Raw genomic sequence first — 18,412 nt, forward strand, 5'->3', positions numbered from 1 at the left:
TCCACGCAGTTGGCTCTAGTATTGACAAAAGCACAGCTTCGTTTATTTATTTATCTATTTAAGATTTAGCAGACCCAAGCCAAAATCTTCCACATGAACATCAAAAGGGGTGTTCTGTGAAGAGCTGCCACAAGCTCACAAAGATATTTGACCCTTGCCCAGCTGGTGACATCACCCATAGCTATGGCCTCCGAGGGTTTTCCCTGCGCACAAACTTTCAGGTAATTTTTTATGTACTTTTCAAAAAAGGTCTTTGCTCTTTCCTTTATTATGCTCCGCAAGGTAAAAGTCAAAGGCAGCTGAGCACCCAGAGCTACAATTTGGACACAGCATGGAGAGCAGGCCCTTTCCTCAAGGTGCTATGAGCAGAGGAGAGGAGCCCCCTCCCTGCTTTCTGCATAGCCCCAGCACCTCCATGTCAGTTCGTCTGGTTCCTGCCACCATCACCTCCACACCATCCCGAGTCTTTCTTATATAGAATATGGCTTACCAGTTTCATAGTTACATGCATGTGGGTCTCCAGCCCCAGGTTTCATAGGGGAAGCTGAGGCAGAGATAAAATACCTTCCTGAACACTGTCAGAAACATATGGTTAAATAGAATAGTGCATAAGTTTCTAGTGTGAAATAATAATTCTGCCCTCTACACCGCAGATTCCCAAACAGTAACGTAAGCAGCACAGAGGAACACAAGGATAGAGGGTGGGAAAGGAGAATTAAAATAAAAGGCAGCAGTAGCACGGCCTGGGTGAGAAAAGCTGAACAGCACTTCTCTGGACCTTTGTTGGCTCAATAACCTCAGCTGACCACACAAAATGCGTGGTAGACTTGAGGAAATACAGAGCTAAGTAACTCCTTCATGAAACCATCTCCAAGCCTGCCCTTAATTCCCAGAAATCTAATTCAAAATTGGACATGTGATTGTTCAAAAGGAAAAAAAAAAAAAAAGACATTAAAAGTCAACTGGGAAATCAAGCAATCAGCAGGTTGTTAATTACTTGCCGAGGCGACCGGCTCCGGGGCAGACGCGTGCTGCAGCGGAGCGCGGGATCGGGACAGGCAGGGCTATTTTTCGGGCATCGAGCCTACGTGAGGGAGCCGCCAGGCACCGGCAGCCCTCGTGAGGGAGGCTGACGAGGCGTAGGCGGGGCCAGCAGCGTCAGCGTCAGCTCCTCCCCCCGGCCGTTCAAAGGCAGCCCTTAGGGAGCGCGAGCGACCAGGAGCGCGGCGAACAGGGCCGGCAAACAGGGAGTGACGCGGCAGTTAGCGAGGCAGTGAGCGCGGGCAGGGCGGGGCGCTCACACCCGCCCATAGGGACAACTCCTCTAACGACACTCTCCCGTCAGCTGGGCTGCGATGGTCTCCACCAGGCACGGTGCTTTCTCTAGGAAGTCAGTGCACACCCAGACCGACTGCCCGTCCAAACATGCGGCAGTTCAGGTCTCCGGATGCGGGGAGTGTCTGAGCCTCTTGCTGCCATCGGCGGGGGGCAGAGAGACTGCTTGCGTGAGGTGCGAGCAGGTGGACGACCTGGTCCGCATGGTGGCAGAGCTCAAGGAGGAGGTGCAGAGGCTGAGGGATATCAGGGAGTGCGAGCGGGAGATAGACTGGTGGAGCGACTCCCTGCAGGACCGGAGGGAGAGGGACCAGGGTGAGACGCCCCAAAGGGGGGTGGACCCCCTGCCCTGTTGCCATCGGGCAGAGGGAGGGGACCTGCGAGTTGAGGAGGAATGGAGGCAGGTCCCTGCTCGACCTCGCAGGAGATGCCCTCCCCTTCCAGCGTCGCCTTCCCAGGTGCCCTTGAACAATAGGTTTGAGGCCCTGGAGCTGGAGGGACCGGTGGGTGAGGATGAGGTAGGAAGCCTACCCGGGAGGATGCCTGTGGTGAGGAAGTTGACTCCACGCCTCAGGACTGCCTCCACCAAGAAAGAAAGAAGGGTGATTGTTGTGGGCGACTCCCTCCTCAGGGGAACGGAGGGCCCTATTTGTCGGCCTGACCCCACACATAGGGAAGTCTGCTGCCTCCCTGGGGCCAGGGTCAGAGACGTTACCAGGAAGCTTCCAAACCTGGTTCGCCCCTCTGACTATTACCCGCTTTTGATAGTCCAGGCTGGCAGCGATGATGTTGAAAAGAGAAGCCTCAGGGCCATCAAACAGGACTATAGGGGGCTGGGACGATTGGTGGAGGGAGCGGGAGTGCAGGTGGTGTTCTCGTCCATCCCTACGGGGGAAGGGAGAGGCACGGAGAGGACATGGAAAGCTCATGTGGTTAATAGGTGGCTCAGAGGCTGGTGCCAGCATAGAAATTTTGGGTTTTTTCACCATGGGGAGCTTTACTCGGCACCCGGCCTGATGGCCCCAGATGGGTCTCTATCTCCAAGGGGAAAACGGATCCTAGGCCAGGAGCTGGCGGGGCTCATAGAGAGAGCTTTAAACTAGGTAAGAAGGGGGACGGGGCTCAAACAAGGCTTGTCGGAGCTGTGCCGGGGGAAACAATGGCTAGGCCGGGGAAGAAGGCGATGGCCCAGCTGAAGTGCATCTACACTAATGCACGCAGCATGGGTAACAAACAGGAGGAGCTGGAAGCCATTGTGCAGCAGGCAGGCTACGACTTGGTTGCCATCACGGAGACGTGGTGGGACCGCTCCCACGACTGGAGTGCTGCAATGCCTGGCTATCGGCTCTTCAGGAGGGACAGGCAGCACAGAAGGGGAGGTGGCGTGGCTCTCTACATTAGAGAATCTTTCGATGTTGTAGAACTCCAGGCTGGGAATGATAAGGTTGAATCCCTGTGGGTTAGGATCCGCGGGAAGGCCGGCAAGGCTAGCTTCCTGGTCGGGGTCTGTTATAGACCGCCGAACCAGGATGAGGAGACGGATGAGGAGTTTTATAGGCAACTGACAGAAGTTGCAAAATCGTCGGCGCTTGTCCTCGTGGGGGACTTCAACTTCCCGGACATATCCTGGAAACACAACACGGCACAGAGAAAGCAGTCTAGGAGGTTTCTGGAGAGCGTGGGAGATAGCTTCCTGACGCAGCTGGTCAGTGAACCTACCAGGGGTGGTGCCCCGCTAGACCTTCTCTTCACAAACAGAGAAGGACTGGTGGGAGATGTGGTGGTCGGAAGCTGTCTGGGGCAGAGTGACCACGAAATGGTAGAGTTCTCTATTCTTGGCGAGGCCAGGAAGGGGACCAGTAAAACTGCTGTCTTGGACTTCCGGAGGGCTGACTTTGAGCTGCTCAGGACGCTGGTTGGCCGAGTCCCTTGGGAGGCGGTTCTGAAGGGCAGAGGAGTCCAGGAAGGCTGGGCGCTCCTCAAGAAGGAAATCGTGATGGCACAGGAGCGGTCCGTCCCCACGTGCCCAAAGATGAGCCGGCGTGGAAGAAGACCGGCCTGGCTCAACAGAGAGTTGCGGCTGGAGCTTAGCAGAAAAAAGAGGGTTTATAATCTTTGGAAAAAAGGGCGGGCCACTGAGGAGGACTACAAGGATGTAGCGAGGCTGTGCAGGGAGAAAATTAGAAAGGCCAAAGCTCATCTGGAGCTCAACCTGGCTACTGCCGTTAAAGACAACAAAAAATCCTTTTACAAATACATCAACGCGAAACGGAGGACTAGGGAGAATCTCCATCCTTTACTGGATGCGAGGGGAAACCTAGTTACTAAGGATGAGGAAAAGGCTGAGGTGCTTAATGCCGCCTTTGCCTCAGTCTTTAGCGGCAATACCGGTTGTTCTCCGGACACCCAGTGCCCTGAGCTGGTGGAAGGGGATGGGGAGCTGGATGTGGCCTTCGCTATCCATGAGGAAATGGTTGGCGACCTGCTACGGAGCTTGGATGTGCGCAAGTCGATGGGGCCGGATGGGATCCACCCGAGGGTACTGAGAGAACTGGCGGAGGAGCTGGCCGAGCCGCTATCCATCATTTATCGGCAGTCCTGGCTATCGGGGGAGGTCCCGGTTGACTGGCGGCTAGCCAATGTGACGCCTATCTATAAGAAGGGCCGCAGGGCAGACCCGGGGAACTATAGGCCTGTCAGTTTGACCTCAGTGCCGGGGAAGCTCATGGAGCAGATTATCTTGAGGGTCATCACGCGGCACTTGCAGGGCAAGCAGGCGATCAGGCCCAGTCAGCATGGGTTTATGAAAGGCAGGTCCTGCTTGACGAACCTGATCTCCTTCTATGACCAAGTGACGCGCTTGGTGGATGAGGGAAAGGCTGTGGACGTGGTCTACCTTGACCTCAGTAAGGCTTTTGACACCGTTCCCCACAACATTCTCCTCAAGAAACTGGCTGCTCGGGGCTTGGACTGGCGTACGCTTCGCTGGGTTAGAAACTGGCTGGATGGCCGGGCCCAGAGAGTTGTGGTGAATGGAGTCAAATCTGGCTGGAGGCCGGTCACTAGTGGAGTCCCCCAGGGCTCGGTACTGGGGCCGGTCCTCTTTAATATCTTTATTGATGATCTGGATGAGGGCGTCCAGTGCACCCTCAGTAAGTTTGCAGATGACACCAAGCTAAGTGCGTGTGTCGATCTGCTCGAGGGCAGGAAGGCTCTGCAGGAGGATCTGCATAGGCTGGAGCGATGGGCTGAGGTCAACTGCATGAAGTTCAACAAGGCCAAGTGCCGGGTCCTGCACCTGGGCTGCAACAACCCCAAGCAGAGCTACAGGCTGGGAGATGAGTGGCTGGAAAGCTGCCTGGCCGAGAAGGACCTGGGAGTATTGGTGGATAGTCGGCTGAATATGAGCCAGCAGTGTGCCCAGGTGGCCAAGAAGGCCAACGGCATCCTGGCCTGTATAAGAAGCAGTGTGGCCAGCAGGTCGAGGGAAGTGATTGTGCCCCTGTACTCGGCTCTGGTGAGGCCGCACCTCGAGTACTGTGTTCAGTTTTGGGCCCCTCGCTACAGGAAGGACATGGACGTGCTCGAGCGAGTCCAGAGAAGGGCGACCAAGCTGGTGAGGGGTCTGGAGAACAAGTCTTACGAGGAGCGGCTGAGGGAGCTGGGCTTGTTCAGCCTGGAGAAGAGGAGGCTCAGGGGCGACCTCATCGCTCTCTACAGTTACCTGAAAGGAGGCTGTAGAGAGGTGGGGGTTGGTCTATTCTCCCACATGCCTGGTGACAGGACGAGGGGGAATGGGCTAAAGTTGCGACAGGGGAGTTTTAGGTTGGATGTTAGGAAGTACTTCTTTACCGAAAGGGTTATTAAGCATTGGAACGGGCTGCCCAGGGAGGTGGTGGAGTCACCATCCCTGGAGGTCTTTAAAAGACGTTTAGATGTAGAGCTTGGGGATATGGTTTAGTGGAGTACTTAGTGTTAGGTCGGAGGTTGGACTCGATGATCTTGAGGTCTCTTCCAACCTAGAAAAATCTGTGAATCTGTGAATCTGTGAATTATATCTCTATCAAAGTTTTGCAGCATGTTTAATTGCACTTATATATACGCAAAATAACTTGGGAGGGGGAAGTACAGCATAATGGACACATGTAAGCTATAGAAACTGAGAGCTCTTACATAGTGGGAGATGGGAGAAAGGAAACGGTGTCATAACCCAGACTGCACTTTCAGCCTATCCGGCATCATAATTTACCACAAAGAAACGGATTTCATCTTAGAGATCTGTTTGCCACTTTTGGCCATACTACACAGGAAAATGGGTCAAAAGAAAACAAAATGTACATTAATAGGAGTGGGTCACTTAACCACAAGGTTGCATAAAAGCTGCTGCAGGTTCAGTAGAGTTTAGCAGCCCTATAGAGCTTAGGGAAAGCGGAGAGTTAACCACGCTTCCAGCAGAAGTTTCAGTCGTTGAAAGGCCCTCTAAAAGTAGTCCCCAAAGCTGACAATCCTAAAAAACTCTCAAAGATATGCTGGACACATTACTCTCTGCCATAGACAGAATGGGTGAATGGGAATTCAGAGGCACCAAACTGCTCTGTCCAAAGTGTAGTGTTCATTGCTAAAGGAATTTAGTATTTTTAATACAGTGACTCCTGAAGTCCTAACAGCCTATTGTGCTAGGTGCAGCACAAACATAAAGCAACAAGGATAGTTCTTTTTCAAAAATATTAGAGACAAAGCAAGAGAAAACTGGGACGCAGCCAGATGGATGAGGAAGGACAGGAAAATAAGACAAACCTCTGATTATGTCCATGGTTAGCAGTGACACTTGCTACCTGCAGTGTCCTGTGCCCAAAACAGGGAAGAGTCTTGAAGACAGGAGGATAATGATGGGTTTTGATGTCTCAACTGCAAGGGCCAGTATAAGAGAAAGCACAGTTTACTTAAAGTTCAATGTGTTAGAAAATGAAGGCTGGCTATAGTAGTTGTTTTGGAGCAGGAATCAAGGCACAGTGAGTGCAAGGGAATGATCATGAAGGGCCTCAAATTCCTCACTGGTATTTTGTGTGGGAGATCACAAAGACAGCTGATTCTGGTTCAAGGCAAATATAATGGCCTTTAGTGACTGGCTGAGAACTTGCATTCGAAACAAGGTGTTACATCCCTGATCAAGCTTTTTTTTATAAGGGCTATTTCAGACTACAAATGGAATCGACAGATACTGCACATTTCTATATTTGACTAGGAGTCTAAGGAGATCAAAGCTTGAAAAGCACAAAAAAGTAAGGTTACACAAAAGGAACATTGTATTGTAGGGGAGAGTATTTTTCCTTGAAGGCTTTCATGTAATCAACCCCCAAATAATAGAGCATATATCCTCTAGATTATTTTATGTGGATTTTCAGCATGCTTAGCAAGGAACGATGGTAGGTATAGAGTATTCAGGAATTTAACTAACTCATGCACTAGCTTAATTTTCTGTATGCAAATTCTAAGAGCACTATATAAGTTAACTGTCATCCCAAAGGGATGCAAAAGCAAGTGCATTGTAGGAAGTTGTTCTTTCCTAATTTGCTATTCATGATCACAGTGTGGGTGGGTGAGAGGTGAAAGTATTCTGTGGATATATAAGACTCCCATGAACTCAGTTCAGCCAGGGGTTCAACCAATACAGTTTCTACTATCAAAGGCAGTTAAACCTATTTACTTTAGGAGGTGGTTTGATCCATTAACTTGAAACCACACAGCACACACTTGAAAATAATCTCCAGGGTAGGTACAAACAAACTGTGAACTTGGATGCACTGATTTCTTACAGCCTCTCCCACAGAGGAAGTATCCCCATTTTTCTGTCTGTGCATGAGATTTGCGAAGAGCTATTCCATGGCTACCTACCGCCAAGGGTGTCAGTGCAACGCATTCATATTACCCAGTTTATGCCACAGACGCTCATCATGCTGTGAAGGCCAAAAACACAAAAGGGATGATGACTGGGATCCATCATAGATCCTGAGTACTGTCAGAGAATAAGGAGTTTTGCACTGAAGATAGAAAGCTCCCACCCTGAAAATGAAAATCCAAGTCATTCATTTTCCCTGTGGTTTAGGGAAGGATGTAATTTTGAAAACAACCTCCCCTCTAACTCCTTCCCATATTTTTTCCCCTCAAGTTTCTCCAAATTGATATGATATACTATTACATTAATCAGGTATAAAAGAGTAGAATCATGAGGCTGGTAGGTCCTGATGTGCAAATAAAAGCTGGAGACTTGGCTGGAGCATGCCACAAACTCCTGACCACCTGTGCACCCTCCACAGAAAAGAGGCTTGAGAACAGACTGTATGCACTGGGTCTCACCCAGGTATACGAGTAGACATGTGGCTGGGCGTGCTCTTAGTTCCAGAAACATCGGCACAAGATGTACTGTATCATCTTCATTACACTCCCAAAGGCACAGCTGTCTCAGCATAGACCATAAATAAGATTTTATTGATCTGTTTGGAAGCAAATCTAACGATTACAGGCAATTGTTTCTGCTAGCTACATCCTTGATTACCTCAAATCTAGAGGTAATTAGCAATACAAGAATTTGAGTTTTATTGGCTCCTAAAACAGGATGTATAGCTTCAAGGAGTAGCTTGGAAAATTGATCTACTTGAAATGAAGAATTGACACTGTACTACCGACGTGTGTGGCCTGTGTGGGTAGAGCTCTGATCATGCCACCTCCAGTGTCATTATTTGCAACAATACCACCATTAATCGTGAAGTTTCACATACAGAAATCCAAATACATTGGACTGCCAAGGAAGTTTGTACTACTACTACTACCTGTTTTTAGAATGTGGTAAGCTGACATACAACCAAATTAACTCACTTCCATATTATTACCAAGAACAAAGCAGCAGCAAGATTAGAATCAACATCTCATTTGTACCAGTCTAGCACTACAGCAGCAGCAGCCCAGCCCTGATATTGTCTTCTCCACTGGTCTCTAGCATTGCTGCCAAGCAGATAATGGCCACACTGCATTTTCATTCACTCTGTAATTCCAGTCAGTATTATCAATCAGGGCCTCAGGAACATTGCATGGAGATTTCCTCATCATTACAGAACTTTTCTTTTATGGCACAATAGTTATCTCTGGACTCGGGCAGCATTCTTCACTGGAGTGTATACATAGCTACACATCAGTATTTTCCACACACTGTTCGCTCAATTGGATCATCTGTTTATTTAATATCCCATCTGTCAGACCTGACTAATTTCTAAAACAATTTGTCTCTAGACAAAAGTCTAGAGAAAGAAAGGGTGCTTATGAAAGAGCATGTATATTAAAATGGGCTTTTAAATGTTCATATAAGAAATTAAGAGAATCAAGGCTTGGGTACAAAACCTTTTGTCTGCAGTACAGGCATACACATACAAAGTGCACATAAATTGAACTAACAATTCTGATTTTTTCAGGAGCAGCCTGGTATCTTGTTGGCCTCAGAAGGCACTTCAAGAAGGTAGTCGCCTCTGCCTGCGAAAAACCTCACTGATTTCATTCAAGTTTCATGCAGACAGAGCTTTTTCCCTACAGAAGAGGCTGAGGCCAATGCCTAGATTTCTCTTTTCAAGCCAAGTTCAGTACTTGCCATGCAAGCTTCCTGCAAAGAAATCGGCCAAAATTCAAGTGTCCAACACTCTTGATATTCCAGCCCTGGACTTCCCTTGAGGTAAGCTCGCAAATCATACTAAAATATTGCTGGTAACATAACTTAGACTGGGATGAGACTAGGTACTTTTTCAGACATTTGAATAGATTTAATCACATTCATGCTGTATGCAACTGAAAAGGTTACTACAGCATGCTTCTGAAAATTACAGAGCTTCTATAAAAAAAAAAAAAAAAACTAGCCAAACATTACTCACAGCATCACAGCTTTTGGCTATGGGAGCTCAGGAAATACTCTAGTAATTAACCTAGTAATATCTTAGCCTTCATTATGTCTGGCCTAAACACATGCATGTTTGTCAGTAGGAAATGAAAACAGTAGGGCAAGCAGAACCATACAGACTAAATAAATATTCCACACAGAACTGAATTCTGCCTCGGTAGATAGAAACTCAGCTGTTTAACATATGAAATGTTAAGCATGCTTCTAGTGGTGAGGTGATGCCAGTATTTTTTGAGGTCCTGCTGAACTTTCACCTTAGCCCCATATTTTCAGGATAGTTGTTCTATGGAGAGGGTTTAGACAGATTCTTCGTTTGATCTGTCATTCAAACAAATCACATTTTGCTTAAATATAGTTAAGGACAGAGATGCTACTTGGCAAATATGAAGCTCTTCAGAAAGGAAACAATATTCTGAACATAACTTTGGTCCATAGATAAGTCAGTCTTGGCAGAGATGACTACAGAGGACCAAGGTAGACAAAACAACAAAGAAACCCACAAAGCTATGCTTCCCTTCACTTCAGTGGCAATAGTTTGTCAAAGGGGTCTCCAGACTTGGGGACTGGGAGTATTTGTGCTGAATCAATGTTTGCTGTTAAGTCTCCCGGCTCCAATGATATGGAAGTATGCACACATTTTTAATTTATATCAACAGAACATGCATGACAGCTTAGCTGTCCCTGAATGAAGAAGGAGGAAGGCTAATACGTTAGCTGTGCTTCAATGGCTCAGTAGAGTAGGTCAGAAAAATGAAAAAACTGAACATCAACTGTAAGAGCAACTGCAGCTTTAAGGAGAGCGTAGAGCCTTTCAGAGGCACTGTCATGGCATTTCCATAATGAAAATTCCTCAACATTTCGATTCTAGGGAAAATGAAAACTACTATATCTACACCCCCCCCCTCTTCATTCCTCACACTCTAGATATTCACTCAGCCTTTAGCTCACTGATGCATTCATTGATCCAGACTTGGTATATACCTTGACTAGACAAAGCATTTTCTTCCCTTACATTGCAGTAAATATCACAGACAATGATTGAAAAGATTCTTTCCATTTCTTTTATCTTGTTATGAAATAGATCTAATAGGATGTACGTACCTCATACTTATTTTTGGCATGCCAAGGATCTACTTGCCTCAAAATAAGTTTTAATGTCTTGGCGAGTGGCTATTTTATGACAAGCTGTCTTTAGCTTGGTGCAGACGTTATGATGAAGCAAAGCACCTCCAATCATCCATCTGCTCTCTAAAGTCAATCTTGTCCTACCTTTGCATCCTCTCCATTCTTGATGTGTAGGTAAATTAATTTATGGAACATAGACTGAACTTCTCAAATAGCAGCAGGAGAGATTATGTACTTATTTATTTTTGAAAAGCTGTAATAACTTGTTCCAGTTCAGAAAAAAAATAAAAATAAATTGGGTGAAGGCATTAAGACATACATAAGTGAAGTCAATTAAGATAGGGAGGTACAGGACATACTTGCTGACTGATGTCCTTTTGCTTTCACTATTTTTTTTTTTTTAATCCTTTAGGCACAAAATAGAAGCTGAAACTTTTGAGCAAACAGTTAACTCATTTCCCGATCAAAGCAGAGTTACCTACAATTTTGAAGTTATCATTCTTCAGTTAAATGCAGGGAATAGATATGTAGCATTAATGTTCCAATTAGTTGGCTAAAAAAAAGCACAAATGAAGAAAGACTGTTTACTTCAACCCAGAACAATTGAGCCCAAATATTTGTTCCAACTCTTAAGCTTTCATTATTATTTTCCTTTAAGAAACAACTTATTTTGGCAATTTAGCAAATAGTTTCAGAGTAAGAAATTGAAACATTTCATTTGAGCTAAAGAAAGATATCTGAACTCCTACATATTTTTTTTTTTTAAATTTGAAAACTGCAGTATCCATGTTTTTGTGAATAGGTTTATACCCCTCTCAGTTTATTTTTAGCAGGTAAGTGTATGCACGTGCACAAACATGTTTGTTAACTGCCTGATTCTGATAGAGACTAAAGGACAAATCTCTAATAAATGGAAAGCTATAAATGGCTTTCCAAAAACTTCATATTAATAGACTGCCATTTGAAGAAGTGCCATAGGTGTCCTGTGAAAAAGACTCATGAGATTTATGTTACAGTGTAATAAAATACAATATAAGATAAAATAATTTGATTATAACATTGAATTTTTACATACCTGTAAGGTTTCTTTATTTTTTTAAGTTCCATTAGACTTGAAAAGTCCACTAAAAAATTACCTATATTCATGTTCAAAATCAATCAGTAGAACAGCATAGACAAAATATTCTGGAATTAGCAGGTTAACCATATGTGTACAACCACAGTACAATCAAAACAAAGTCTGTGTACTACTCTCAGGTGAAATCTCGTCAGACACATTCACAAGTGTTTACAGATAGTCAGCATTTGGAAGTTGAGAGACATTCTAAAATACAATCAAATTAAAAGTGTAGATTGATAATAAATATTAATTAATCTGCTTTACCCATGGTACTTTTGAACTATATGTTCTTAACTGCAGTTTCTAGGAAAATACAGCATCAAGGCAAGAAACCCCAACTCAGCTAATGAAAGGATAATCTGTTGTCTTGAGTGAACTTAAGGTTTTCTTTTTGGTATTTAAATAGTAAAATAGCAAGTGTGCTGTTTTCTACTCACTGAAATTCATTTTTCCACCTACATGATACAAAAGACCATCTAACCATCAGTAGCCTTCATTTATAAAGCCCACATAACAGGTACCCTGTGCTCATCTGACTTAGTTCATCAGCCTTGCTACCTTTTTTTTTTTAAAAAAAAAAGTACTGTTTTTTAAGTTTAAATGTTATTTTTTATACCCATGAACTCTGATCATTGAATTGCAGACTAGTTTGGAAACAATTAGTGCCAAAAGAGATGGTGTGTTTTGCTAGCTGACAGATGAAGAGCACTGGCGCCAACAGGCTGCCTGACATGCTGTTTCTTGCAGCAGCGACAGAACCTGTATCAGTCTGCTGCTGTATCTGCTAGATCTAGAAACTGGAAAACTGGTCAAGCAGTAGAAACAGCTGGCTGAGAACCGGCATCCCTTTCCACACAGCCCTGTAATGTGGTATGTCAGCTGGAGAATAATTTTCCTCCACTTCTCTTTGTGCTACTTTTTTTTACATGTGCACTTTAAGGAACACCAGCACATGTAAGTGCTTTTGTGAGAGTTTGAAAGTCATCTATACAAGAAGTAACTACTTACTTCCATGAATTCCTGCATAATCTGCAAAATAGTTCTCCCCCAGCGGGAGCTAAAGCAAAAGAGGGAGAAGGATGCTTGGCTAGGTTTCTCTGAGGATGCTCAGCAACAGTGGTCTGAGTTAAGAGCTGTGCTCCTCCTCATAATTTGAATTTTGCACACTTGACCAAAGACAACTAAATTAGATTACAGTGGGTCAGGAATCAGAACAAGACAGCTTTTTTGCTTAAGGACATTGTGAATCAGAGCAGCATGCTGAGGAAAAGCTGTTAAGAATTCTGAACATTGCTGTTCCTTGTGTGGATTTTTTTTTTTTTGCTGCTGTTTTATTCTGTCTCAAAGCTAACCAAGGGAAGTCATCTGAAATGAAGTATAAACTGTGTTGCACAGGCTTATCAGCACTGTTTTGAACTACACCAGCAAAAGAGAGTTTAGCCAAAATAGCAAAAAAACTTGGGGACCAGAAATAATACCTGTATCTCCCAGCATGTCCCAGATTTCTTCATTATTTTATTTATATAAAAGCTTATGGAAAAACAGGGAAAGTTTTCTGCACAGTTTTACAATTCCGAGCCTTTACCAGACCCCCAAAGTATACATGGAAAGAGAGCAATGTTTTCCTGAATATTATTTCCATCTAATAACACATGACAGATACACTTTAATCATCCTCCATTCCTCACGGATTACACTAGAAGTATTTATTTGCTGACATCTCAAGCAGGACTGTCTATCAGGTTAGATTTACTATGGGGCAAGACAAAGGTATAAGAAGCTAACAAAAATGACTAGAAGGAAAGGGGGGGTACCTAAACTTAAAAGTGGCAGACCAGCAAAACCAAAAATTTGTACCTGAGGCTGCTTTAAAAATTGGGTCTCTTACCTCCCAGTCCAGTATCCTCTGCAGAAGGCCACCTCATCTCATGAGTACTTGTGTCTTTTCCAACCCCACATTTGTTATTTGCAAGGCTTTCTGAGGCTGGTAAATTTAACGTAAGCTCTACTGATTCTCCTAGTTAATCATCACCTAAGAGAAAGTGTTGGTCCAAGGTTATTTCTCAACACACCCAAAGCAGCAATTACTGGAGCAATAAAACACATCCTCCTGTGCCTAAGTGTTTTATTGATAAGCACAGCAACTTACCTAGACAATTAAAAGTGACATGACCAATGTTTTTCTTTGGCCTTCTCCCATTAAGACAAACTCAGTCTTTCAGATTTGTTTATAGGTATTATGTGCTGCTCCCATTGTGTCTCATACCATCAAATCCACTGTCCTGCGGTACCACTTCTCACGATGCATGTACCATCCAAGTGACCCATGCTAGAGAAAGGCTAGAAAGCCATTTATCAGCTATTTCTTTTGCTGATAGCAAAAAGGCTGACCAATCTTAACCCTCAACCATGATTCTACATCACTTTTGGCTAGGAAACTCAGAAATTTAAAGTCCACCTACAGCCCCCTCAGACTGAAACACACTCTGATTTGTAAGGACCGCAGTAGTTTCAGCAGTTAAAAGAAGAAATGAAAATCGATCTTCCAGATTTTACCAACTGCAAACCCATTTCCCTCGCCAGGTCAAGCTCTTTGTGGCTGAATAACAAAGAGCATCTCACCGTTTATTAAACTGCTCATGCTGCAAAAGTGGGCTCCAACACAGAATGTGCTGTTGGAACTGCTTCTATCATCATTGGTGCTGGCTGCTCTGAAAGTCAATTATGATATGCTATACAGGAACAGTCATGGGGAATATGTTTGTTTTTATCCTATTTTTGTCACTTCTATTTTTAAAAATCAATTAAAGTTGTTGAGATTCATCAAAGAGGCAATAAAATGACACACTCTCTAGCAGCAGGAGAAGACTGATAGAAAACCTACTGCTATTACAGCTGTGCAATCAGCTTCAACGTAGGCTAAAAGAACTGCCAGAGAACAGACCTGCTCAGCAGAACTTCTCTCATGTAATATGAAAAGAGCTCAGAAAGTTTTAGAGGCTGATGAAAAGGACAGGTTGAAAACAGAAAGAAGATGGTTTTATTTTTTTGGTTCTAAAATGGGTGAACGAGCCTCTGCAGGCCACTTATTTTAGTATCATCAGTCAACTTTAGTATTATCTTGTTATGTTGTGTGTATTATTATTATTATTATTTTTAATTGTTCTCATTTGATTTTCTGTATCCTTTACAAATCCCCTTTCATGCCTTTGCATGCTTTCTGAGTCTGCATTTAAATCCTGGAGCTGGTCAGACAGCTGCTTCACAAAGGCATCTGTTTTCCCAGTTTGGCATTCTAATAGTGTCAATAAAGAGCATCTTCCACCTTCTTACGTCCTCTGAGACTGTGCCTGCAGCAGGCCCTTAGGCCCCATTTGTTTCAGTATTGTCACTGTTGCAGAATAGCACAGATGCATTCCCAGACAAGACCAGTTGAAGCAACTACAGCATAGTTTTCTATATAATACATAACATTGTATGCAAATATACAACAGATCACTCCTTGCTCTTACACCTAACAGGATTAAGGAAAGTGTGATGGTTTATGGAGCCATTACATGCAAAAAAAGTAATAGTGCTTTTCGAAATTCAGCAATCGGTGATGCTCATGAATCACTGGGTGACTTTCAAAATCCAAAGCAAAAAGAAACCATAAAAAAATCTCACCACTCAAAGATTTGCTTTGGTCTTTCTCACTAGCTAGTCAAAAATCCCATTGTATTATTTATACAGGTGACTGTGCAATGACAAATCAAAGGATTTGCCTTAGTATTAATGACTTCTAGTATCTATACTGACTGAGCCTGAGGCATCATACTGTCAGGAGCGTACCTGAACAATGCATATGCTTACTATAAATTATATAGCAACCTGACTCTGATCTGTGTTGAGTCAGACAGATGTCTGCTATCCTTTCATTAAAAGGTATGGAAAATACATTAAGATGTCAATATTTCACTACAAAACCAAATTAGTTTGGATCCACAGACATTTGCATTTGTGGTCATCTTAATTCAATAACAAAGCTTTCAGGTCAGATGAATTTCTGACTGAATTTCCATGCAAGATCACAAGTTTACCAAGGCAGAAAAAGTGAGACTGGTGTGGGAAGCCTAGTGTTTGTTAGCTCTAGCAAACGGGTTGGCTATTGAGCAGAAAAAGAGATGGCTGCACATTTGAAGAGCATTTTTGGTAGAAATCAAGCCATAAAAATACCACTCTGCAAGGGCAAGAGAGAATAGTCAGTGAGTATAAACAGAGGAACTCCTGCTCTTTTGTGATCCTGATATATTTTGAAATAAGGAAGCTAGCTAAAATATGCCATTTTAATCTGATACAGGACAAACTTCTGTCCCAGAAATGAATGATTCTGAGCAAGCCTGATACAGGATATGGTACAAATACTTGTAAGAAAGGATTATGAATCAACTGTATGCTCTGGAACAGCTTTTGAAGTATTCCTGAACACTCCCTCCTGTACATTCATGGAGTAGATGAGACCCTCAGTTATATTACTTCAGTCTGTGTGCCTACCTCATTAATCCTGTACTTTCAGCAGTTAATTGCTTCATTTTCCTTACCCTGGGGGTCTCTCCATGAGAGCTGTTTAAACCAAGACTGTAGTTTTCAAACTTCTTTACATACCTGCTTGTGCTCAGTAAAACATACCGGCCTCAAGTTGTTTTTTTTTTTTTTTTCCTTTGCCAGTGGCTATCTTTGCCTTTTATTTTTTATTTTTTAAACCAATCAACTTCACCAAACAGAACCTCCCTCTGTCAAGTCACTCCAACATTTCTTCTTCCATCAGTAAGTATACCTTTTGCCCAAAACCTGGTGTTAAGAACTCTACAACTCAGGCAATGCATTTAATTTCAGAATGGATTATTATTTGTACACCAATAACACCCAGAAATACCATCCACTTCTCTGTACCAATGCAAGTCAAAACCCAGCAATTCTTACCAGTTTCTGCCTCTGAAGCCTGTGTGAGCCCCCCAGTGTGTACCAACCCAAGGGCTGCAATTAACTGCAGCTGCCAGGACTTCCAATTGGAAAATTCAGGTCAAGTGATTAAAAAAGTAAAATTGTTTCCAACAGAATCAAAAGGAAATTTCCAATTAGCTTTAAGTGCTCAAGTACTTAACTTCAGTTTTGCTACTTTAATTATTACAACACAATTACAGTGGCCGAGTGTGCTTAAGTTAAAGCACTGTATCCAAGAAAACTTTCCGAGTACAGGAATTACTCATACCAATGTAAATCTATCAAATTATTCCAACTATCATCATTTGTTAAATATGAATGTCACTACAAATTAAATTGGCTGTAGTAGTGAAACTCCTGTACTTTTTATCCTGCTTCAGATCTCTTCAGAAGGAAAGATATCTTCTCCATGTGCTAATCATGAAGGACATTTTCATTTCTACATAAAGAGTTACTATTTTGATATACTATCTTCTGTATAGTAAGTACATCAGCTTGTGAAGTCCTCTGCAGTCCTCTTGGATTGATATTATGCCTTAGACATACTAACTGCATTGGACGTGCTTTGAAATACTTTGTCTTTTCCTAGCTGAAAATTGCAGGGAATGAGTGTCCTCCATGCCTGAACATGCAATACACTGTTAACTACAGCCTTAGATTTCAGTGCATCTGTAGCTGAACATTTTTTGTATGGCACCTCACAAGTACTCAGTCCCAACGAAACAGTGATGTGTTTACTGACCTGCATCACTGAAACCCCATACTGAAGAGCAAGCACTAGCACAAGGACCTAAGAAAGTAACATCATAAACTTAGTGTATTACAGTTTGCAACTAACTAAACAGTCTAAAATAAAGATTTTGATGTGGGTATATTGTTTGGACAGTAGTGGTTTAAGACATCTTGCAAATACAGCCTATATTACTTATCAGCTAAAACTGCTACTTTCCAGGAAATGCATCTCATTGCCAATTGACAACACATAATATTGAGGCTGTAGGAACCAGCTAATCTGGAACAACATTTTAGAAGTACAGTCCAGAAAAAAAGAATTATAAATACAGTAAACACAGCGTAAGTCTCCTTAGAGTATAGTAGAAAACACTGTAGCATTCTGGTTTAAGCACGAAATAGTAGACCAATATATAGATATAGATATATATACACCAATATATATATACAGTTGTCTCTAAGGAAGGCTGTATTATTTCTTCTAAAATACCTATTGATTTCTAAACTTCAGATTACAAGGTTCTAACATGAATCTTGCACTGAAGCCAAGAAAAGTATGTTTTCCTGCAAGTGATCTTATCAGAATTGAGTTTTAGAAGCCTCTGTTATTGCTAGGCTCCCCACTTGTGGCAGCAGGCAGTTTTCTGTAAGAGGACTCTCTTCTGTGCCAGGTTTTCCTCAGGATGAATCAGGACAGCCCAAAGCCCACAGACCTCCCTCTGCTTTCTGTACCATGATAAGGGACTGCCTGAACAATTCCAGGGCCTCTGTCCTCCACACAGAACAATCAGTGGCAGATGCTGGCATCAAATCCAAAAGTCTGAGAAAAGAAAAAAAAAACAGATAAATTGCCAAACAAAACTGCAATGAAAGCGTTAGAGAACTTGTCCCTAGGTTCGTGCCCGGTGCACCACACCAATAAGCACACAGTTTCCCAGCTTTGGGACTACAGAACTATATTTTGGTCACCATTCCAGGTCTTGGGTCCTTTATAAAAGTGCAAGAACTGTCAAATACATTGGTCTGATTCATGTGTTCAGTCTTAGAGTTACAGCTCCATAATTGGAAGTTTCCCAAGAGTCTACCACATCATTCTTTCTAATTTCAAAAGATCACTAGAAAACAGTGCTTGCAAAGCACAATATCACATTGGGATGTTATGCAAGAATTCTTGT

General features: G+C 43.3%; 2 long non-coding RNA genes across 2 annotated transcripts in view; one reads left to right on the forward strand and one right to left on the reverse strand.

Annotated features, from left to right (window-relative positions):
* The window catches only part of LOC310881220, a 21,254-nt gene continuing 2,842 nt past the window's right edge, over window positions 1-18,412 (forward strand). The window contains exons 1-2 of the long non-coding RNA XR_014572211.1: window positions 1-221; window positions 8,802-9,055. This is a non-coding gene — a long non-coding RNA (uncharacterized lncRNA). The remainder of the gene's footprint in view (window positions 222-8,801; window positions 9,056-18,412) is intronic.
* Window positions 16,662-18,412, reverse strand: part of LOC310881218 — an 18,264-nt gene continuing 16,513 nt past the window's right edge. The window contains exon 4 of the long non-coding RNA XR_014572208.1: window positions 16,662-18,057. This is a non-coding gene — a long non-coding RNA (uncharacterized lncRNA). The remainder of the gene's footprint in view (window positions 18,058-18,412) is intronic.

This window comes from Anser anser (genome assembly GCF_964211835.1).
Source record: "Anser anser genome assembly, chromosome: 14".
NCBI lineage: Eukaryota > Metazoa > Chordata > Aves > Anseriformes > Anatidae > Anser > Anser anser.